The sequence below is a fragment of the Schistocerca gregaria genome, chromosome 5, assembly GCF_023897955.1.
Source record: "Schistocerca gregaria isolate iqSchGreg1 chromosome 5, iqSchGreg1.2, whole genome shotgun sequence".
NCBI lineage: Eukaryota > Metazoa > Arthropoda > Insecta > Orthoptera > Acrididae > Schistocerca > Schistocerca gregaria.
In genome coordinates, this window is record NC_064924.1 from 337,378,717 (window position 1) to 337,402,851 (window position 24,135).

Below are 24,135 nucleotides of genomic sequence, written 5' to 3' on the forward strand. Positions count from 1 at the left end.
ACAGAATTTATTAATTCATGTACTACTTTGCACCATAATGCATCTTCACTAATCAGTTTTTGTCTATCATAACATTAATAGTTCAATTATATTGTTTCAGTCGAAAAACAGCGAAAACACACTGTTCAGATAGGACCTTCAAGAGCACCTGACTCTTTCCCATCCACTGACCAGGATTCTTCACCTGGACCTTCTACTCCCTAAAAACATTGCCTGGGGTGACTATCAGCTGAAGAGATGCGAGTAAAGAGAAACCTGCACATATCGTAAGCATAGGTATTCCTTCATACATCTGTAGCTCATTGTACAATTGATCCGTCTTTTGTATCCATATTATGTCACTAAATGTCTTCTTTCATGTCCAGTTGGGGACCCACTCGCAGTGATGGCCCAATCTCGGGTCGACTTTCATTAATGTCATTAAGTATGTACTTTACTACAAACAGATTTCATGTTCATATTTCTATCCAGTCTCGTGCACATATCACACGATCCAGTAACCACCACCTGTGTTCGACGCCAGCGTGAAGTAACAAGTCACACACGGCAGGAAGTAGCAGTAGTAGTGGATAGTATATAAGGCGTGTCGAGGAGAGGCGCAAACACTGCAGTCGTTGTCGTAATGAGGCCAAATGGCACGATGCTTGGCTTTTGGGCCAAGGGTGGAAGCATTTCTGAAACGGCCGCTGTAGTCAAAGTACACCGTGAGAGGCAAAATGGCGATATTGAAAACAGGCGACGAGGCAACTGTTGTGCGCAACGGAGAACGACGGCTGAGGAGATGTGGACTTGCCAATAGACGTGCAACTGATGACCAACTGACCGCCTGACATCCCACATGAACCAGTTGGTTACCAACAGTGTCTTCCCAACGATTGTTCGGCGAACGTTGCTGACAGCGAGGCTGCGTTAGCAGGTGCCTGATTTATGTGTCCATGCTCACCGCTGTTCATTGGCGGCAGAGGCTACAATTTTTCACGCTAGTACCACAGCTGGAAGTCCACTGAGTGGCGGAAAGTGGCTTTCTCAGACGAATCTCGTTTGTGCTCCAGCGGGCACATGGTCATTGTCGTGTACGGCGTGAAATGGGTTAAAGCAAACACCCTGCAAACAGGAAGGAGCGGTATGGCCTGCGAAACGTTTTCGTGACATTCCCTAGGTGATCTCGTCATTGTCGATGGCATCTACCAGCACGGCTGTGTAACGTGCCACAAATTCATATCAAAGAGGGCTACGATAAGTTAACCATATTCCCCTGGCCAACAAGCTCTCCGGATTTAATACAAGTCGCGAATATATGGGACCAATTCGATTTGGCTGCTCATGACGTGGATCACCAAACCGTGAAAGCTAGTGCAGATGGACACGGGACTGGAGTTGACAAGACCCGACATGCCTCCCAGAAGTTGGCAGAATTTCTTTCTAAACATCTCGTGCTGCAAAAGATGCTTATTCAGTGTCCTGACTGGCGATCGCATTACAGCGTGCGTGTTAGTGTTTTCATCAAATCTGCTTTCCCTGCAATTCGTTCAAAACAAGTCCCATTTAACTGAATACAGTGGTAGTGTAATGCGGATGAGAGATAGACGGGTCGGAATGGGTCATTTGGTTGTAGGACATAGAAAGTATTTTTCGTAATTTTCACTTCGCTCTTTCAACCGCCTATGAGAAAATTGAAGTTACAGACTTCTCTTGTAGGAAATTTAATGTACTTTGACGTGGTGTACGGATTATTGCTGATAAAATCGATTTATTTCGATTTGTAGGTAGTGGCAATGAGAGTTTTCGTCGTTTTCGGAAAAGGACCAAAATCTCACTCCTTTCCAGCGTGTTGTAGCGGAGATACCGCTCGTCCGATAACCTTATCTTTCTTTATTGAGTTTCGATGCCCCCGAAGGGGCGGGCTTTCAGCAGCTTAGTATGCAGGTCTTCGGCCTGCAGAATTTGTTTTTAAAAAATGAAGATAATAAATAATATAAACAAGCGATAAAATTTAAGACTTAAATATCAACATGGCGGAAAAACCTTGGAACTTGAAACATAGAAGGAAGGGATGATGATGCTAATACAGTACATATGAAGCAGACAGGTAAAATAATAGACAGGCAATTAATATACATGGCGACAGTCTGGTTTCTGTTCGCAAGAGACATAAAATTCACACCCAGCGACAGCATGATTTCTGTTCGCAACACTTTGGAAAGTCGAACGACACTGAACATTCACTTGAACACTGCACCCAAAAGTTGGCAAATATGACATACCACAGCTGAGGGCAGGTGGGGGGAAACTGGACAGATGATGGGAAAATAAAAAGGGTGGAAGGGGAGGTGAGGGAGGGAAAGGAGCCGATGGAGGATGAGGACCCATAAGAAGGGGAGGGGGGTGTTCTGGGCAGACGTGACAGGGAGAGGCAAATGAGGGGAATACAAAAGGACTCAGGGGGGGGGGGGGAGAAGGGAGGTAGGGAGATGTAAGGCGTGGAGGAAACAGGAAGGAAGAGGGGGAAGTGGGAGCCCAGGGAAAGAACAGTGGAAAGGAGGGAGATAAGGATCAGAGTTGATAGGAGGGATAAATGGAGAGAGGGCATCATCCAGGAGGGGGAGTTGATGGAAGCCACCTTGGGAAAGAAGGTGAAGGGTGTAGAGATGGAGGGCAGGGGCGACACAACAGTGAAGGCGTGGCAGAGGGTGGGGATGGGAGAGGAGAGGAACAACCAGGGGGTGAGGGGGATCAAGGCAACGGGAGGTGTAGAGTATGCGGATATAGGAGCAGATGGGGGAAAGGAATGAGGTCATAGAGGATCCGCGTGTGTGACGGTAGGCGTATACAGAAGACGAGGTGGAGTGCATGACGCTCAAGGATCTGTAGGGACATAAAATTTGGGTGGGGAGTTGATATCCAGGCGGGACTGACATAGCAGAGAATGGGACAGATTAAGGATTTGTAGGTGTGGAGAATGGTAGAGTGGTGCAACCCTCATGTCTGGCGAGAGAGGAGTTTGAGGAGTTGGAGGTGGTTGTAGGCTTTGGATCGGATGCAGCACAGATAAGGGATCCTGGTGAGGTGACGTAAATGGTGAGGCCAAGGTAGGTGAGTTTCGGGGAGAGGCGGACAGGACAGCTGCACAGGGTAAGGGAGAAATCCAGGAGCCAGAAGGAGCGAGTGTTACAACCTGTAGATGGGACTGTAGATGTAGATGTAGACTTGGAAGGATTGATTTTCAGGAGCCAATGGCTACACCATGCGGCAAAAAGGTCAAGGGAATTCTGGAGAAGGCATTGGGACCGTTGGAGGGTAGGATCAAGGGCAAGGAATGTGGTGTCATCGTCATACTTCAAGAAGTGTACTGGGGGGGGGGGTTGGGGCATATATCTGCCGTGTACAGGAGGTATAGGAGAAGGGAGAGGACAGAGTCCTGGGACACACCTGCAGAGGGGTAGAAGGGGTGGGAATTGCCATTATGGATGGTAACATAATAGGGGCGATGGGAGAGGAAGGAGGCCATCAGACAGAAGGGTGTAAGTTTGGAGTTTAAACAGGAGAGCGGGATGTCAGACAAGGTCATAGGCCTTTTAGAGGTCCAGAGAGATAAATATGGCAGAGCGATGGGAGATCAGCTGGAGGGAGAGGAGATGAGTGAGATACAGGAGTTGATTATCAGCAGAGAAGGAAGGTCGAAAGCCACATTGGATGTTGGGGAGGAAGTCGTTTTGGTAGACGTGGTGATGGATGTACCAGAGAAGAACTGATTCCAAGAGATTGCTGAAACCCGATGTGAGACTTAGGACGATAGGAAGAAGCATAAGGTGGAAGCTTGTTGGGTTTGGAGAACATCAGGATATGGGAGGTTTTCCACAGGTTGGGGTAGAAGCCGGTGGCAAGGATGACGTTGTAGTGAGTGGCAAGGAATGAAAGGAAGGAGGGAGGGCTGTGTTTGAGGTGGCGGTCGGTAATGCGTACGTGGCCAGGAGCAGTGTTGGTGTAGTGTGGAGTGCGAGGCTGGTGTCCTGTGTAGTAATGGGAGTGTTAAGTTCAGATGTGGTGGGTGGCCCAAGTACTGGAAGCTAGGTGCAAAGGGAGGAACAGAGGTATTCGTATGGTCAATGACGTCAAGGATGAGGGAAAAATCAAATTGTGGATAATCTGGGATGGAAAAAACATCGGAGAGGTGAGAGGCAAAGTGGTTGGCCTTAATGAGGTTGTCAGGAAAGGGAGGGTCATCAAGGAGGAGAGGGTAATGGGGCGTGGGGCGTTTCCCAGTAAGGCAGTGGAAAGCAGACCAATACTTTGAATAGTTTATTGGGAGTGTGGTGTTGAGTTGTGTAAATGTCTGGCGCCAGGCGCGTGTAGTGGGACGTGAAATTGAAGCGTCACCCATCAACCAGTGTCAGCCCAGTTTGTAGGTTAATGTAAGTTTAGTTTAGTGTTTTGTTTAGGTATTTTGTAATATCTATAATTGTTGTGAATTATCTAAAGTTTTGTATTTATTTTTATGTTTCATGTACGGAGAGGGCGGCGCAAAGAACGGAGACAGCATCTTCGCTGCCGGGACCAGAGAGAAAATAGCTGGCCACTATACGTCGCGGGTCGACAGCCAAAAAGCAACAGAAGAACCTGAAACCAAGTTGTTGCGTCGTGCTTCTGAAAACTGAAAAAGATAATGACGAAGGTACAGAGCGTTCACATCGTGAACACAGTAAAGAATCGATATTAGCTTATCGTGTATCCTAAAGAGAAATGCGAATACAGGAAATTACTAAACGGTTAACGGAATTAGATAATAATGAAAACCTTTCAAGTAGTAGAAGTAATAACGTAATCAGAGACAACAGTCGCATCGTGTTTGCTAGCTCGGACGGCGACAATACAAATAAAGAAATCATGGGAATCAAATCCGAAGCAACTGCGTCTCTACAACGTAAGCAAAATCCAACTATGTCTCTCACAGAATGCTGGGATGATATAACGACAAATTCAATTGTAGCAAGTCGATTTCCTGTATTCAAACCACTAGGCGAGCTTCACACTATAGTCTTTATAAAAGCTTTTGAAATTTCCTTATCTCCTAAATGGAGCAATGAAAAATGGATTCAATTTGTAATAGGACATTTAGAAGCAGAAGCTGCGGGATGGGCAGTGCTGCATAGAACTGAATTTAAGGACTGGGATGATTTCGTTAAGCAGTTTAAACAAAATTATTGGTCAAGAGGAAAACAACAACACTTAACTTTAGAGTTGTTAGACCCTCCTCCTTATTCTAAACGGTGGGGAGGTTATAGGAATTAGTTCGAATGGCATTTAAACCGTGATAAATTAATTCAAGAACCAATTATTGAGAGTCATCTAATACGAGTCCTAATTAGTAGGTTACCGTATTATGTAAAGGAAAGAAAAATGCTATTCTACGAATTGTCTATCCAAACAAGAAAAGGAAGAGTTGGAATATTTATTGTTAGAATTTAGAGCCGTATTCTCAGATGAACCGGGGACAATCAAAGATTACGTTTGTAATCTTAAGATTAAATATCAAAAACCATTCTTTAAGAAACCTTATCCTATTCCAGTGAAATTCAAAGAACTTATTGTGCATATAAACATACCCGGTGGGCCAAACTAATGCCTGAATTCGAAAAGAAATTAAATGAATTGCCTCATCTAACGACAGGATTATCACCTATAGAAATTTTAGGCAAACGAACTATAGGTGACGCTTTACTAGCTGCTCTACCTTGGCCACCAGTAAATGAGATTCAACAATGCATTCCAAGCGACAAAATTCGCGAACAGATTGTTAAAAATGCTGAACGGAGAATTAAAAGTTATAATCAACATGCTATAGAACGCTCATTTCAGGTAGGAGACCTTGTATTAGTACGATCTCATCCTAAAAGTTCAAAGATCAATAAGGAATGTAGAAAATTCTTCTTTGTCTTTGAAGGTCCATATGTTGTTCATAAGATTGTACATCCCAATGCCTTACTTCTTATGGAACCTTCATCAGGTTTTATGTGATAGTTACGTGTTATTTTAAAGAAATGACAGGGAGTTTCCACAAGAGTTCTACAGTAATCTACCGGTATTTCAAAAAGGGAAAGATGACTAAAAGGGGATTTATATGGAAGAAATTTTATTTTTAGGTAGAAAGAATTTTGCATATTTTATATTTATTCGGATAGTAGGAACGAAAGGGGATGGTTAATAATTTTACGGACCATGGGCGTCCAGAGCTATATGGTTCACGAGAACATAGCAGAGTGCCTTTAATAGAGATTTGTAATAGTGTTAATATAGAACACACCAAAAGGGGCTCTCTCGCTTGTTTCTTCTAAATAAATTGCCATTACCCAACAAAGTGTCCGAAGGTAAAGAAAGCTGTGCCTAGATTCTAAAGAAAGTTTTGCTTGATTTCTTCTTGACCTCAGACATAAATAAAGCATTATGGAAAAGAACAACGTAAGTAAATAGTACTATTAGTTATTGTAAGAAACTTATTGGTAATATATGTTTTGGAAAGAATAACCCTAGTAAATGAATAAAACTGGAACTAACCTATCACAATTTGAACGCTCTGTCCTAATGTAACAACGATAAAGAACGTACCAAATTATTATTTAGTAGCAACTATTAGATGAAATGGAGTAATCTCCATATATTCGGATATGAGTTACCATAATAGCACAATTAAAAGTAAATGACAAATAGTCACAACAACATCGTCATAAAGGGATTGAATCTATCTAAGAGCAAGGACATTAGATTACGGAAAATGTGAGAAAAATGTATAATATTAACGGGTACAAATTGTATGTAGAAGAAGTTTTATTTTCGGTTAAAACCTGACAAACAGAGCTTGTGGGTGGGGTATGTAGTGGGACGTGAAATTGAAGCGTCACCCATCAACCAGTGTCAGCCCAGTTTGCAGGTGAATGTAAGTTTAATTTAGTGTTTTGTTTAAGTATTTTGTAATATTTATAATTGTTGTGAATTATTTAATGTTTTATATTTATTTTTATGTTTCATGTACGGAGAGGGCGGCGCAATGAACGGAGACAGCATCTTCGTTGCCGGGACCAGAGAGAAAATTGCTGGCCACTATACGTCGCTGGTCGACAGTCAAAGAACAACAGAAGATCCTGAAACAAAGTTGTTGCGTCGTGCTTCTAAAAACTGAAAAAATAAGAATTTGTAATGTTTCTACAACAATGACATCATAGAAAGTTTAATCATGTTGTAAATGTTCAGTCCTATCTTGTCAAGGCTCAGGTTCACGTCTATATGTAGTATATAGGAAGATAATAAACTAGTGTATACTACAAAAGTTTAAATTCGTGTTCCGAGAATTTATTTATGAAGAATCATTGATTTATTTGACAAGATTATTAATTTTGACAACGTTCATAGCGACTTTGAGTCTTAAAAGTTTATTCAATGTGGTTTTAATATTTATTAAAGCAGATTCTTGCGTTAGTATAGAGTCTGAGGAAAAACAAATGACATCTAAATTGAAAACAGTTTGCCTAAACCAATTGGACTAAGTGACGTAATTCTGCTCATACAACTCAAGTGATGATGTTTTAATTACAGTTTCGTTCAAGAACCATTCAGCGACCACTTATAAAAATAGTTTAAATAATTCTGAAGTGTTTTGTAACTGACGTTGGTGATGAAGTCTGCACATGGTCATATGTCCTAAGAAAATCATTTATACCAAACTTACGTCGTTACACTACACGCGGCGTTTCTAAGCGGTAAGCATGTTGCGGATGAGTCGTTGTAATTGCCGGTGGCGGGTATGCATGTCCCGGTCACGAGTGCAGAGAACAGAGCGGTAGAGGCGGCGGGATTCTCGAAGGAGGAGGACGGCCAGTGGGGCCAGTGCGGGGTGGTGAGGGTGGATGGCTTTGGTGGGGATATGGGTGGCGACGGCATCAGATGGGGTCTGGTGCAGGAAGGCAGCACTCAGAGAGGTGTCATCAGGAGATTGGAGGGTAAGGTCGTGGCCTTCAACCTGGGTGTAAAAGCAGTCCCGGTAAGCATCCCAGTTTTCACAAGAGTAATCATCGACAAGTTTAGGAGAGATGTGAGGGCGAGGAGTGGGGCGGGGATGGCGACCACTAGAGATAGAGAGGATGTAAGTAGGCTGTTTAGGTTTTTATTGGTAACGCCGCCGCCACGTAGCGCTCTGTATGAAAATCACTGGCTGTGCCGTGTGCAGTCTGTGGCTGGTTGGCATTGTTGTAATACTCGCCATTGTAGTGTTGGGCAGCGGCAGCTGGATGCCAACAGCGCCTAGCGTTGCGCAGTTGGAGGTGAACCGCCAGCGGTGGTGGAAGTGGGGAGAGAGATGGAGGAGTTTTGAAATTTGTAAGAATTGGTGTCATGAACTGATACATATATATTATGACTATAAAAGTAAATACGTTGTTTCTTCTCTACTAAAACCTTTCATTTGTTAACTGTGCCTATCAGTAGTTAGTGACTTCCGTAGTTTGAATCTTCTAGTCAGCAGGCAGTAGTGGCGCTCGCTGTATTGCAGTAGTTCGAGTAACGAAGATTTTTGGTGAGGTAAGTAATTTGTGAAAGGTATAGATTAATGTTAGTCATGGCCATTCTTTTGTAGGGATTATTGAAAGTCAGATTGCGTTGCGCTAAAAACTATTGTGTGTCAGTTTAAGCACAGTCGTGTATAATTCTTCCAAGGGACGTTTGAAGGAGAACGGGAACATGGGCACTGCCTATGAGGTCAAGGGCATCAGGGGTGATGCACCCAGGAAGCTTGCGAGAGGCAAGGACCGCATCAGTAATGGTGTTGGATTTGGGTCTGGTGTTCTGGGGGAGGGGAACCAGGTCTCCCTGGAGGGTGGTGATAAACCGATGCCACTGCTGCAGGTCGGCAGGAGCATGGCTATGGATATTGAGGTTGGCGGCAATCACGTAGGTGGAGAAGGTGCGGTCAATGAGGGCGTGGAAATAGTACGGGACTGGGGTGTTAGGGCAGACTTAGATGGTGGCACAGGTGACAGTAAGTGTGGGGAAGAAGAGGCTGAGGGTGAGAAGCTCAGCAGGATTGTTAATGAGAGGTTGGGGTGGGACAGCGAGGTACTTCAGGTGGCCTATAGCAACTCCGCCATGCGCCAGAGGGTATGGGTTATCGGTGCGGTGAAAGATGTAAGGACCTGTGGAGATGGAGATACAGGGTTGAAGGAAGGTTTCATTTAGGACGAAGGCATCCACGCGATGCTGGTGGAGGGTGTGGAGGAAGAGGAGTTTGTGGGTGGGCAGGGAGCGAATATTGTGGTACAGGATACTGTAGTGTTGTCGTACAATGGGAGGGGAGAGTTAGACAAGGGTGGTGATGGGGGTGAAGGTAAACTGGGCCTGTTGGGGGAAGAGGTGGCATAGGTGGTAAGATGGAAGATGGAACAGGTAGCGAGGGCGATTTGAGAATGGGTCTGGGAGCACTGGAGGGGGTGGATGTTTTGGAGCACAATGGTGATGAAACAGATGATGTCCTCTGCAGGGGGTGGAGAGCGGATCACTTTGTTGGGGTGGATGGGGTCATCAACTGGACAGACAGGCACAGTGAGCTCAGGGGTAACTGGAGGAGGCTTCGCTTTACACTTCGAGGAGTAGGTTCAATTAGGTTCATTACAGGTGTTGCAGGAGAGGGGAGAGGTGTGTTTCGGGTTGTTCATGAGGAACTGGGAAGCTTTGCAGTGGGGACAGATGGGGGGATTCTGGCAGGCAGAGGTAACATGGTCATAGTATGTGAGGCAGCGTTGGCAGTGGTGGGATTGGACTGGGGAACAGGAGGGGTCCACTTTATGACGGCGATTGTATATGAGGGCTCCCTCAGAGAGAAGGCGGTCAATGGAGGAGGAGGATTCGTCCGAAACTCAAACCTGACCAGTATATATTGCAGGATATTCTGTTTGTTTTGTAGGGTGGTCATTCGAGAAAATTACATAGTTTTTGAGGTATAAGAGACAAACTGAATAAAATTGATATTATTTGAATTTTACTTTATGAAGCCGACCTTCTACAAGGCAGTAAACATCAAATTCCGATTCAGTATCCCAAGAAACGTCCAGATACCGTGAGGAAAAAGACGTGAAAGGGGCGTTTGAAAAGTCTGTGCAAAATTCGAGAGATGGCACCACCGGTGCGTATCGAGGTCATGATTAGATAGTGGCATCTATCGAAAGAAAAGTAATAGTTATTTTGCAGACTTGGAAAATTTCTATAATTGAGAAGGGATCAACAAATTAGAAGAGCGTTGGATGGAGTGTATAAGTCTAAAAGGAGATGAGCCGAGTGTGGCTCGTGTTTCCGTCATCATCTTTTAAAACCTGTTTTTTTTAACTTACTTTCACCTCACTTCGTTAATTTAAATTACTACTGTCACTGAGTTGCTGCTTTACTTGACCGTGACCGGCGCTAGCAGCGCGTATCGATATATCCCCTCTAGTAGCATCTTTGCTCGGCTCTATTACTTCCCGGTCGTTGTCGGTAGTAAGGGCGATCGCCGCGAGTTCGGGCTGCGAGTTCGGGTCTACCAAACAGTCGGAACGGGTCTGGAGCGCCGTCCAGACCTGCCAGTCTGGGAGTTGCAGTACGGCACTAGTGCAGTCGGGTTGGAGCAGTGAGCTCTGCGTCGAGATGGCTCGCGCGACTATTGCCGCCACGCATCACTTCAGCCGGGCCACAGTCTTGGTGATTCGTTGGTCGGACGATGCGTTTTGGCTCGCCTATCGTTCACTTTTCGGTATCGTGCATGCCTTCGTGCAAGTGTTTATCACGTTGTATATGTAGTTGGTGTTATTTCCTTTGACGAGTTATTTTAAATGTTGTCGGCGTACTTCCTCTGAGAGGTCGGTCGTCTCATAGGGAAACGTATAAATGTTTCTCTGAGCACTTGAGGGCCCCTTCAATTACCATCTTGTGGAACTTGGTTCGCTCCTTTCCTGATGCAGGGATGTCGGTTAGCCTGTGGGCGTGTTACCTCTGCATGGCTGGGTCCGAGCCGTCGTGTGTCTGGAAGTCAGTGGGAGAAGCCCCAGTAGTGCAGTGGCGACGGACCAGTAGGCAGTCGGTCGGTTGTTGCGGACGAGGGAAGTTGTCACCGCGTAGTACAGTCGACTGGGGCCGCTGGCGCAGTGTCGGAGCGTGTGTGGAGCTGACCGATCGCTACGTGCTTCGTGGTTCACCGACCCAGGACGTCAAAGTTGAGTAGTGGTTTCAAGTACCCAAGCCACGTCCATTCATGTTGTGGTGGTTCATTTCAGTGGTTTGCTGTTGGGGAGGTTTCTCTGTGAGCAACATCGAGTGAGCAATTTCGAATGGTTGAAATGGCTCTGAGCACCATGGGACTTAACATCTTAGGGTCATCAGTCCCCTAGAACTTAGAACTACTTAAACCAAACCAACCTAAGGACATCACACAACACCCAGCCATCACGAGGCAGAGAAAATCCCTGACCCCGCCGGGAATCGAACCCGGGAACCCGGGCGTGGGAAGCGAGAACGCTACCGCACGACCACGAGATGCGGGCTGAGCAATTTCGAGGTGATCGTTCAAATGGCTCTGAGCACTGTGGGACTTAACTTCTGAGGTCATCGGTCCCCTATAACGTAGAACTACTTAAACCTAACTAATCTAAGGACATCACATACGTCCATGTCCGAGGCAGGATTCAAACCTGCGATCGTAGCGGTCGCGCGACTCCATACTGTAGCGCCTAGAACTGCTGGGCCACGCTAGTCGGCTTCCGAGGTGATAGCAGCAACTAACAGCTATTTTGCAGACTTGGACAATTCCTATTATTCGGAAGCGACCTGTAATCTGGAACAGCGTTGGACGAAGTGTATAAGTCTAAAAGCAGACTATATCCAAAAATAAAAATAAAACTTTTATCCCAAACACGTAAGTAGTTTTTATTTTGGGACGGACTTTTCAAACGCATCTCGTATTCCACAATTTTGTTACGGGAAAAATAAAATTAGTGTAGGCTATAGAAGTAATTGTTGGGAATAATGGAAACTGAGAGCCGCGCGGAATTAGCCGAGCGGTCTAAGGGCGCTGCAGTCAAGGATTGTGCGGCTGGTCCCGGCGGAGGTTCGAGTCCTCCCGCGGACATGGGTGTGTGTGTTTGTCCTTAGAATAATTTAGAGTAAGTAACGTGTAAGCTAGGTTTCACACAAATTTTGGAAACTGGAACGTCCATTTAAACCTATTTGTAGAGAAAGAAGATGCCTGGCTGAGAATCATCGCAGGTATGTTAATGAAATGTAACTGATCCACAAAGGAAATGGCTTAAAAAATTAGATTGGCTGTGTTGCTCATCATTGTGGGATCCCTAAGATGAAAAATTTTGAGGCAGAGAGGAAGAGCGATGCGTTTGGTGAAGATCTTCATCAGTAAGATTGAGAGCCTTACGGAGACACACTTCTAACTCCAGTGGCAGAAGCTAAAAGAGAGGCGTTGCATATCGCTAAGAGGTTTATTGTTTAAATTCCGAATATTTACGGTACAAAAACGTCAGACGTTAAAATGCCTCCTCCCACACAAGGGGGAAGACGCCTACACTGTACCACATTTGAGATTCTATTTATAATAGCCTAAACGCAAAGCTACAAAAGTTAATTAATTAATGCCGCCCTATACTGAAGGATGCTGTTCTCGTGAGAAATTAAAGGAATGGAAATTCTGAAACTAACCTAAGTACATCACACACATCCATGCCCAAGGCATGATTCGAACATGCGACCATAGCGGTCGCGCGGTTCCAGACTGTAGCTGCTAGAACAGCTGGAACACCACGGCCGGCATTGTGCTAGTTCAATATCGTTGATGTATAACGGCACATTATAGACAACGTTGCCATTTTATCTTTGACAATTTCCCACAAACGAACCACGTTGAATACGTATTCGATGTGATCTGCGCATTCACCTACGAATAAATCTTAGGTTGTAATTTATCTTAGAACAGTAACTCTCTTCACGACGTACATAGAAAGTTGGGTGAAAACTACAACCAAATCAACACTGTCTTCAGACGATCTGTCCCTCAATACGAAGAACTCATAGCTGACAATATGGATCCTAGAAGCACGATGTGCATGTTGATCTCCCGGAATATAGGAATGTACAAGAGGTACTGATTTTACACCTGTGGTACAAATTAGGAGATTGTGCAGTATAGGCAACTCTCTCCCGCGTCTCGCGAAATGAGAACGAGAACGAAATCATATAAATTATTCTGTCAGAGGGTTACACACATTCTCCCATGCTCCACTCGGAATCGGAAGAGGAGAGAGTACGGGATAATGCTATCATTACCTTTGGCTAAACACAGTAAGGTTGCTTGCAGAGCACAAAAGAAGATTTGATAGTGCAACGGGAATGTTAGTAGCAGAGGAAGCATACATGGCCACGGAGCCATACATTATATTTTATTACATTAAAGACCCTACGTAGAAAATTTCGGCTTCATTTAGAAACTTTCTGGACATTTTCTTTAAAATAAAATTCCATTATTGCATTAGTTTGAAACAAAACATTCGGCCTGGGTTTATATTCATAGCTGAGATGTCAGGGAATACAAAACCGTTGGCTGTGGGGACCGTAATGTTCTGGCATTAAAGAAGTCCATTTGCAATAACGGCAGACCTGCCTTATCCAGGCTTCAGATAAGAGTTATATACATTATTCAAGACAGGTGGAGCGCGTGCGGGCATGCGCTTTTATGTGTGTGTGTGTGTATGTGTGTGTGTGTGTGTGTGTGTGTGTGTGTGAGTGAGAGAGAGAGAGAGAGAGAGAGAGAGAGAGGAAGAGGGGGGCGTATTTGGGGTGTGGGGCTGTGGACGTTTGTCTGTGTGTGTGTGTGTGTGTGTGTGTGTGTGTGTGTGTAAGTGGGTGCGTGCGTAAAAAGCAGAAAACCTTTCATTGTCATTGTGTGTGAATTTATGGGGCCTGTTAAAAATAATTTTCGTAAGTGTTGAAAAAGAGAGGAAATATATTACGAAATGCGATTATTAGTCTCAGTAATAAAATAACGTCCACTCGAGAGACGGAAGGAAGACACTCGAAACATTTCTCGGACTTTTCGTCGTATTTTCGTCTTCAATAAGGACGGAGTTTTCGTCTGATACTTCATGCCCTCAAGGAGGCGCCTGCAGAGAAGAAATTTTGCCCTGGATGTCGTTCGTTTGAAGTCTTGAAACTCTGCGACGATTGCCAAGGTCCCCTGAGTACAATTTACATTTAAATTCGAATTTCAGACATCCTCTCTGCATGACCTTGTCGTTGCTCAGCGTGGAGAATAAATTATTTCATTTTGTCGATCTTTCTTGCAGCACTGCGAGTTCTACTCCTTGACTGTCCACCAATCATACGTTAAAGTTGTGTTGTTGGACACTATAGTTGCTCCAGGCAAAATGCTAACGCAGTAAGTGTAATGCACGTTTCTGATCTGGAATTGAGGAAACAGTGGACATTTCCCACTCGTACGTTTAGCAATAAACCAAACAATATTTCTCAAGCACTGAAAACATTGTGTATAACTGTAACTAAACTGATCGACATCTCTGAGCTGATTCGTTGGTGCCAATGATAAAGCTATTTTAGATAAACAAGAATTTAATATCTATCTGTGATTACTGTGGAATATGTGTCAACTGTTTCAGACAGACAAATATCGTATATGGGCATCCTGCTACGGTTCATGATTCTTTGCACAGGTGACACTCAGCCTATGTCAGATCTACAATGACATCTATAGTGTATTAAATTATTTCATCTGTGCTCGAAAACGTGATCCTACTAGAAAAGAATTTCATATTAAATAGTTTTTAGGAGAATCACTATTCTTGAAGAAATTGTTTTCATAGCAGCATCAGTTTTGTTGAAGAACTAATTCAGTACACTTTAAATACACATACGAAGTTTACCTAACTTTTGCTAGTTCCTGCAATTTGTTAAGGGACAGCGTCCTTGCACCACGACCATTAAGCTTCAACAACACACCAAAAGCATGTAATAGAATGGCGTAACTTGGAATGTATGGTGATAAAATCTGCCACTATATTGTGGGTATAACAACTCTACATAATAGTAAGATGTGCTCTTATGTGAAGCTCGTTTTATGACCAATAAGAAGACAGTTTAATTAATACGTTCTTCAGGTAATTGGTAATGCCTTTGTACGTGATCTCATCTTCATTTTACGTTTCATCTAACGGCAACTTTCTTCCATTGTGACAAAGGGCAACAATACAGGGTGTCATACGACGGATTACAGATGAAAAAGCACTAATGGTGTTAACTTCATTTTCAAGTTAAATGCGTTTCGGAATGTCCCAATAGCTAAACCCACAAAACAGGCTGCAGACAATTACTGACAACTGCTATACTACATTTTCATTGGCCAGAATGCTTGTGCTGAACAATGTATGAGACACCAGTGAGTAATATTTAGCTTGGTAATACCTAGTTCATTTTCGGAATATGATAATTTTTAAAACATACTTCACTTCTGCAAAAGTGGTCCTTTATAACGGTACTTTGTGGGCAGGCGTGTAAATTAGAATCACACTAATTAAAATCGGGGATAAATAGAATTTATTTTGGAAGAATTAAAAAGGGGAAGGTAATACGAAACCTTAACAAGTGCACAGTATTACTAAAAAGCAATGTAATGAAAAGTAATAAAAAGCAAAGTAGCAAAGACCAAGCGGCACAGAAAGATATAGGGGCGCGTTTGTTTTTTAATACATATAAAAGAACATATAACACATTATTGAGCTCTCTACCTTCAGTTATCGCGATAGAGCTAGTCGATGAAAAAGTGGTACATGACTGCGAAATTCGTTATGGAGATTATTTAAAGACTTTTCAAGCACGTTTAAAATACATTACGTGTGACCAAGTGATCAGGGACGTTTATTGTCGGGTGAAGTGAAAATGATTCCGACAACATAATTCGAACTTTGTGTTAGCTGGGAAATATACTCTTGGGAAACTATTATGGTTGTGGAACACACGAAAGTTGTACTCGACGGAAAGCTATAGTTTACGTAATTCTGCATTTTATAAAATTGTGAAACGCGTGTGCACCGAACATTAAGAGAATCTTATCTTTCGACGGTTGCAGGGGTAACTGATACAAACAACGAGCCAGCATAAAAATAGTCTCATACAATCAACGCGCCAGTATAAAAATAGTTCACTTATTGAATACCAGATATTAATTAACGGGGACCTAAAATACTAAAAACAGTGCATTGAACCCTGCGTGTGAAGACAATCACATCGAACATTTCGAGAGCGAAGAAAAGACATTTAAGTGCCGAATTGAGAGCCTGGGTGGTGTCAATAACTGGACATTATATGACGAGCGTTATTCAGAAGACGATATCGACCATTCTAGTACTGAAAAGAAGGATAGGATCATCACCTCCAATCCCGATTCATATTTCATATTTAGTTAATGAAAAGAAAAGTGTTAATAAACAAACTACATTTCAATTTTATCCACGATTTTGGCTTCATTACGTGGTCCTGAATACATGGCAAACAATATCTGGGGAAGTTCTATACAACGTATCGTCATAATACTTAGCCAACCAATATTGTGGGACACCAAAAATGTAAATGCATGAAATTGTTGTTACAGTGGGTGTATAATGTGTGAGTGTGACGATACTGAGAAACTGAACATCCATTACGTACTTGCACGTTTATCTTCGAAAATCTTCGTTGTCGGTACATCAGCATAGAGTTCGAATAAAATCGCTGGAACGTTGCAAAACATTCAGATTAATCCAACATCTAGATAGGCGTAATGCTGGTATCACCAGGATGTGTTCTTTCTCCTCACCCCAGTAGCAGTAATTGAATTAAGCGTCAGCCGGGAATAACATTTAAATCAATTGACGACCATTGAGCTAGCGTCACGAATTTTCAAACGTCCACTGCCATGTATGAAGGCGAGTGACACCACGAATGCTAACGTCGATCGAGGGGTGTCTTCGTGACCGTATTGAATGACAATGAACGGTGACACTTTTATATTTCTAGCGCATATGATTAACATCACCAAACCAATAGTAGGAATGCTCAGTGCTCTCTCTTAAGGTTCATGCTGTGCTTCTGAGAAATGTCTCATTAGAAAGTATATAACTCACCTAACCATCTTAAGCCTTTAAACACAGAATACTCAGTGTAATTTGTATTTTTTTCGTTATTAAAGTATACGTAAATGCTCCTGACCGATCGTATCCAGTTTCACCAGTATAGAGGATCAAATATTTTCTTCTTATGTGTCCTTAATGTACAAGTAAGATGTCTGAATCAAGGTAGCATACGTCCTATTTCAATATTGTTCACTTTTAAGTGAGCTCAGCAAGTTTTACACAAAAATATATTTGGCGGAAGTAACAAAAATTTACGATAATATTTGTTGGAGGGCTACTTCACTAGTATCTATGACATAGGCTTGTGCACCTAGTTATAGTATGCCGAATAAAGTGCTCCAGGTGAAAATGAAAGCCATGGTCGAACAGTGGTAGAATTCATAACGTTTCTTTCATTTTGATCTAGGTTGGCGCTACTCCACCGTTGAGTTTTACATTCATTGTACTTACAGCAGACCCATGATAACTTACTGTGCAGAAAATATAGTTTTGTGCTTTATGTAACAGACAACAAACACTAATTTACTTCTGAAATTACTTGTTTTGGCCGTGACCAACAGCCATCTTCAAATCAATGTTAGAGCATACAAATCCCAGCAAACACCGACTAAACCTATACACCGTAAGTGCCCTTGCTTTGTTATTAAATTCAGAGTACATAGAAAAGCCTCTAATTTAATTAAACGCTATCCGACTTTATTTTAAGTACAAGTTTACAAGGACAACATATGCACTGCTAATCTGTTGGCGTAAATGAATATTTAAATACAACTTAACTGTCAAGTTGCCTGTCTGCGAGATCATCACTTCAGCTACAAAATGTGTGTAGGGCTTATCTTATAGACAGAGTATGGGCAATGAGCTTACTTGGCTTCCAATTATGCTATAAATACTTCTCCGCACAAAGATTGAAATTATTGACTAACAGGATAAATATCCAATGGTTCGTGAAATATCGATAGTCGTTATGAAGATCTTGACGCAACTCACCTTCAAAACCTGGAAGATTACTACAAAGACGCTATCAATGATTTTGTTGTTCAACAAAAGCGTGCCGACTGTACAATAACTTCGTAGGGAATTAGCTCCTTTGTTGAAGGCAAATGATCCTGGAAAAAGTTCTGTACTGCAGTTCAATATGCGTAATGCATCAGCACATGGCAAGCTACACAGACACTTAAAATTTCGGCTGTCGGTATATTAGTGGCAAGGAACGTAAGTAAATTCAGAGAAATTATGTTCAAATTACCGTTTATTTCAAATCTAAACACAGCCGTAGTATGTCGTTAAACACAACTATTTCCGTACGAATCACATGGTATCCTGTACTACTACATAACTATGAATTCTCCAACAGATCAGTCGAGACTTGTACGAAAATATAATTAATCCTTCCATGAATGAAGAAGTGATTCATATAGCTCGCCAGTGAATAGGATGAGCAATGGCCCATGTGAATCGAAAGTGAATACCTCACAACACAGAGCTTCGTGAATCCTATCACTCGTAATGGACGATTACAGGCGTGCGTTCCAGACACTAAATGATACGCTAAGGTGCCGTGTACAATCCGTTTTCCATCATGATTCGCAGCTCGTAACAAAATTGTGCAGGAGATAAATCTCATTGCTCGTCGTCACATCAACCTTCTCCACAAGGAACATGTGCGGACATAGCTTGAACATACATACTCAAGCAATCGCCAGCTAGCCTCTATCCTCTGACTTCCCCAGTAGCACTCCCAACTTCCGACCCAGCCAGATAACGACTACTCGTTGCCCATTCGTACCCACACCACGCCGCCCCGGCAAATGCGACACTGATCGCCCATTGGCCGAGACAACGCTCAGCAAAGAACGTCGCTCACACTATCCATATTCAATAAGTGATGATTGTCTTCATCTCAGACATCGACTACTGATTACAAAATGTGTTAGCAAACGAATTCGCGAGTTAACAAACGCGGTAAACGGTAAAAACTAGAACTTGGCATAAGTCAAAAGCAACTTTCAGTTTTTAAAAACAAAACAATTTTGTCGTCTAGTAAACAATAAAATAACGAAAAAACATTTTTTTCAGACGCAGAAATCTCTGACACGAAATTGTGTATCACTTTACAAACAATAATATTATAACTCTGATTTTCAATAGAAACTGCCACTGGAGAGCTAGTTCAACTTTCATGTAGATGATTTTACAGATTAATAGGAACATCTGACTGAATATGGTTTTTTATATGCGTTCCTGCTGGACTATATTTTGTTTGGTGTAGCTCTACAGCGAAATGGCTTCACGGATATCGATAATGGCTTACAAAGAAGGTTTTATAATGTTCGCTACACAGTGGTGAAATGAAAATATGAGTTCCCTAAAATGCAGTGAATAACATTCCTTTTCTAAAACTGAAATTATTCTCTGAATGTGATTTACACAACGCTCTTTCAGAGAAGGTTAGATTTCTTATTCCCATGAAAAGAACTCAATGTAGTTTTCAGCTGGAGCCGAGATGCTTATGCATTAGACCAAAATCTACATGCTTCATGTGATTTTAAAGCTAATAAAACACATAAAGGAAATTTCTTCTTGTTGTTCACTTCATGGATTAGGTATTTATGCTCCCTCCATCATCATAGTTGTCCTCAGCGAATCCATGGTCGTCCTCAGTGTCTTCTTCACGTCATCGCGTAATTCAGTACTGGCTTGGGAAGTCTGGTGTTTTCCTTCCTTTGTAAGTGATCGGTATGATTCTGTTATGTAATATTTTATTATGTACTGATCCTATATTTAGTGCTTTGCTCATATCTTCATTTCGTGTCCTATTCGTTCTCACACAACTACGAATCTAAATTGGCAGATTTTATTATACTTAATGTTTTCTGAGTCAGTATCCAGGTTTCGCTGCATAAGACGATGTGGGTATAGCCAGTAGTTTATAAAGTGTCAGTTTCGTTCCTCACCTAAATGTACTTTCCAGAGTTCTTTAAAGGGTCCCGGATATAGCTTGAAACTTTCTTTCTGCTCAATATCCATGTCATTATAAAAGCTGTCGCAGCCGAGATTTTTAAGATTCCAAACTTGCTATAACATTTTTTTTCTAGTACAAAGTGTGATCGGATTGGTTCCTATCCTCTAAGAGCCCAAATTTTTGTTTTATTAACAGAATTTTTAAAATTACAAGATTTACTTAGATTATCTATAAGATAGATAGATTTATGTAACTGGCTCATTCACCTGAATCTTTATTTTATCCTTAGGATGTACAAGAGTGTTTGAGTAGACACTGTTTGATAATTTAATTTCTAAATATTTATTAAAAAATGTAAGTGATAAGCTATACCCTTGTCTGCATCCTGTATTTCATAGAATCCCCTCACTCTTTTTAATTCCTGTGACTGTGCTAATATTGGACAATCCCTCATTACCAGAGGTTCCCCCTTCTTTTAGCTATTGTTGTCTAATGGTGAAGACATTGTCCATACATGATTCCCTCGTTCTCAGTCCAGTTTCTTCCTCTATAGCAGACAATAGGGAATAGTAATTAGTCTGTTATTTACTATTTTAGTATACATTTTGAATTTTGTATCATGTGACTAATTCTTCTATAGTTTTTTGTAGTTTTCGTCTCTTCCGAAGAATAGACTTTTAAATAGAGCTGTTGACCAAGAGACAGATATTTTCGGATTTTTCAAGCATTTTTTGAGGAGATGTGAGGTTTCTAATTTGCATATTATACCATTATGTTCATCAGCTTCAACATTCACTCCACTTCCACATTACAGCGTAATTATTTACAATGTTTAACCATTGTTTTAACTTATTAGATTTAACCTTGGAGGATATTTTTCTGATTTATCTATTTGCTTCATTAATTTTATATTCATTTAACTGCCTACTATATATAGAACGCTGTAAGTCATTTATAAAAAATTCCATGCCTCATCGTAAAACTTTCTGGTTACTTTGTGGACATTTGTTCCTTTCTCTTTATATGTTTGCACGTACACATCCTTACCACTTACCTACAGTATATGCCGCTTCATGTGTGCTGCTCCAGACATGAATAATTCGTGGAATGAACTATTGCTGGGAAGCCTCTGTGTGAGTTCGAATCTGTCTAATTTTACATAAACGATGTTTTTGGAGGTGTACGTAGGAGGAAGCACAATACTGGTTGACTCTCCTACGAATGTACACTCTCGGAACTTTAGTTACAGAACATAGCGTGATGTAGAAAGCCTCTCTTACAGCGCCTCCCACTGGAGGTGGCCGAGGACGCCCGTGACGCTTTCGAGCTTACTAAATAAACCTGTGAAGAAACACGTTACTCTTCTTTCAATCTCTTATATTTCCTCTACTAGTCCTATGTAGTACAGATCCCACACTGACGAGCAATATTCAAGTATTGGAGGAATGGGCGATTTGAAAGTTACTTTCTTTGTTGATGGACTACGTTGCCTGAAGATTCTACCACTGAATCTCATTCTGTTTTGTGCCTTAAGCTTGATTAATTTTATGTGGCCGCTCCACTCCAAATCGCTATGTGCTCATAGTGCTAGATATTTTATGGCAGTAGCTGTTTCCATTGACTGTTTAGCAATTTTGTAATCACCATATAAATGATTTTCCTGGCTTTGCATTCGCAGTACGTTACATTTGTTTATGCTGAGGGTTAATTTCCAGTCCCAGCACAAGGCATCGATCTTCTGCCGGCCTTCCTGCACTAAGCCGCAGCTTTCAATCTGGCGACCTCTCTGTATACAACAGCATCGTCCACGAATATCCTCATAGAACTTCCGACGTTATCTGAAGATTCATCTTCATTCAGAAATGTGTACTTATTTGCTAGAAACTCTTCAGTCTAATCACACGATTGGTCAGGTACCTGTACGCTTTTGTTCACTAGGCGATAGTGTTTTTTTTTTTTTTTTTTTTTTTTTTTTTTTTAGGGCAACGGACTTCTGACTGGTTCGATGCAGCCCTCCTCGAATTCCTCTCCTGTCCCAAACTCTTCATTTCAGAGTAGCAATTGCAACCTAGAATGTCAGTTATCTGAATGTTCCAATCTCTGCCTTCCTCTACAGCTTTTGCTCTGTACAGCTCCCTCTAGTACCGCGGAGGTCAGTCCCTGATATATTAACAGATGTCCTGTCATCCTGTCTCCTCTCTTTGTCAGTGTTTTCCACATATTCATTTCCTCTCCGATTCTGCGAGAACCTACTCATTTCTTAATTTATCGGTCCACCTAATTTTCAACGTTCTTTTGTAGCACATCTCAAATGCTTCGATTCTCTTCTCTTGCGGTTTTCCTACGGTCCATGTTTCACTACCACACAGTGCTGAGTTCCACACGTACATTCTCATAAATTTCATCCTAAGATTAATGCCTATGTTACTAGGAGATTTCCATTAACCGGGAATGTCATATTTGCCTGTGCTAGTCTGCTTTGGAAATCCTTCTTGCTACGTCCGTCATTTTACTGCCTAGGTAACAGTACTCCTAAACTACACATACTTCGTGATCATAAGTCCTGATGTTAAGTTTCTCGCTGCTCTCTATTCTGCTACTTCTCATTACTTTTGTCTTTCTTCGGTTTACTCGCAAACCATATACTGTATTCATTAGACTGTTCATTCTGTTCAGTAGATTACGAAATTCTTCTTCAGTTTCACTCAGGATAGGAATGTCATCAGCGAATCGTACCATTGATATCCTTTAAGAATGAATTTTAGTTCCACTCCTGAGTCTTTTTCTATTTCTATCATTGCTTCTTCGACATACAGATTGAACAGTAGTGGCGAAAGACTACTTCACTGACCTACACACTTTTTCATCCGAGCACTTCGTTCTTGGTCGTCCATTCTTATTATTCCGTCTTGGTTCTTGTACATATTCACCGAGCGAGGTGGCGCAGTGGTTAGCACACTGGACTCGCATTCCGGAGGACGACGGTTCAATCCTGTCTCCGGCCATCCTGATTTAAGTTTTCCGTCATTTCCCTAAATCGCTTCAGGCAAATGCTCGGATGGTTCCTTTGAAAGGGCAAGGCCGATTTCCTTCCCCATCCTCCCCTCACCCGAGCTTGCGCTCCGTCTCTAATGACCTCGTTGTCGACGGGATGTTAAACACAAATCTCCTCCTCCTCCTCTCTCTTGTACATATTGTATATTACCCGTCTCTCCCAATAGCCTACATCTACTTTCCTCCGAATTTCGAACATCTTGCGCCACTTTACATTATCCAACGCATTTTTCAGGTCGATAAATCCCATGAACGTGTCTTGACTTGTCTGTAGTATTGTTTCTATTATCAACAGGAAACGTCAGAATTTCCTCTCTGGTGCCGTTACGTCTCCTACAGTTAAACTGATTTTTGTCTAACACATTCTGAGGAGTGTTCTCTATCCATTCTGGCTTATTTGACTTAAGTCTGTCAAAGCTCTTTCAAATTCTGTTTTTGTACTAGTCCCTCTTTCTCATCTAAATCGACTCCTGTTTCTTCTTCTATAACATCGGACAAATCTCCCCCCTCATAGAGGCCTTCAATGTACTCTTTCCACGTGTCCTCTCCCTCCTCAGCAGTTAACAGCGGAATACCCGTTGCACTCATGATGTTACGGTGTTATTGTTGTTGTGGTCTTCAGTCCAGAGACTGGTTTGACGCAGCTCTCTATGCTACTCTATCCTGTGCAAGCTTCTTCATCTCCTAGTACCTACTGCAACCTACATCCTTCTGAATCTGCTTAGGGTATTCATCACTTGGTCTCCCTCTACGATTTTTAACCTCCTCACTGCCCTCCAATACTAAATTGGTGATCCCTTAATGCTTCAGAACATCTCCTACCAACCTATCCCTTCTTCTAGTCAAGTTGTGCCACAAACTCCTCCTCTCCCCAATTCTGTTCAATACCTACTCGTTAGTTATGTGATCTACCCATCT